This window comes from Chenopodium album, chromosome 13, assembly GCF_948465745.1.
Source record: "Chenopodium album chromosome 13, dcCheAlbu1.1, whole genome shotgun sequence".
In the NCBI taxonomy this organism is placed as follows: domain Eukaryota; kingdom Viridiplantae; phylum Streptophyta; class Magnoliopsida; order Caryophyllales; family Amaranthaceae; genus Chenopodium; species Chenopodium album.
This window is the reverse complement of record NC_137846.1, coordinates 33,121,011-33,121,923: the sequence shown is the minus strand read 5'-3', so window position 1 is coordinate 33,121,923 and position 913 is coordinate 33,121,011. Positions and strand designations below refer to the sequence as shown.

The following is a 913-nucleotide window of genomic DNA, read 5'->3' as shown; positions in this document are numbered from 1 at the left end:
CCCAACATACAAGAATGGTTCAATCGGAGCAATTTTCGGGTTCTACAAGTGAAGACCCCATAGAGAACCTTGATAGATTCCTTGAGCTATGTGCCATGATTCAAACCAACCAAGTTTCTCAAGAATACATCCGGATGCACCTATTTCGACAATCTCTTTCGGGTAGAGCAAAGAAGTGGTTGAAGCAAGTGAAGCCTAACTCACTCACATCTTGGAGGGAGGTAGTTAAGGCATTCTTGAAGAGGTTCAATTCCGAGGTAAAGACCGCCGAGATGAGAAGGAAGATTGCATCATTTGAACAAGAAGCGGATGAGAGCCTTAATGAAGCTTGGGAGAGGTTCAAAGAGTTGGTACAAGCGTGTCCTCACCATGAATACAATCAAAGTTTGCTCATGAGGTTTTTCTACGATGGATTGGAGCCCATGTCTAGAGCTAACTTGGATGCGGGGGCGGGTGGACAATTGATCAAGATTCCCCAAAATCAAGTGGAGGCAACGATCGAGGAGGTAGCAAAGAACTACTCTTGGGGAGCTAGGAGAAGGAGTGCACCGAAGAAAGGTGGGATGTATGAATTGGAGAAGGTCGATCAATTGCAACATCAAATTGAGCAACTCACAAAAGGGCTCTCAAAGTTGAACACAAGTGTAAATGCAAGCTCAAGCGGTGGAGCAAGCTCTTCTCAAGTCAACTCTTTCTCTTGTCAAAATTGTGGAGGAACGAACCATGATACACCTTATTGTGGAGGTTTGAGCCCCGAGCATGTAGCGGCATACAACACAAGGCAAGATGGTTTTAGAGGAGGCGGTGGTGGAGTGGCTTGGAGACAACCACCACCCGGGTTTGCATCTCAACCTCAACAATGGGGCCAACAAGCTCAACCCTCTTACAATTCGAACCCCCAATACCAAAATCC

At 46.3% G+C, this 913-nt stretch overlaps 1 non-coding gene across 1 annotated transcript; it reads right to left on the bottom strand.

Annotated features, from left to right (window-relative positions):
* Window positions 1-270: 270 nt before the first annotated feature.
* On the bottom strand, window positions 271-375 carry LOC145577115 (small nucleolar RNA R71). Its single transcript, XR_014098604.1, has one exon. It is a non-coding gene; the product is annotated as a small nucleolar RNA R71 (small nucleolar RNA).
* Between the last annotated feature and the right edge of the window lie 538 nt (window positions 376-913).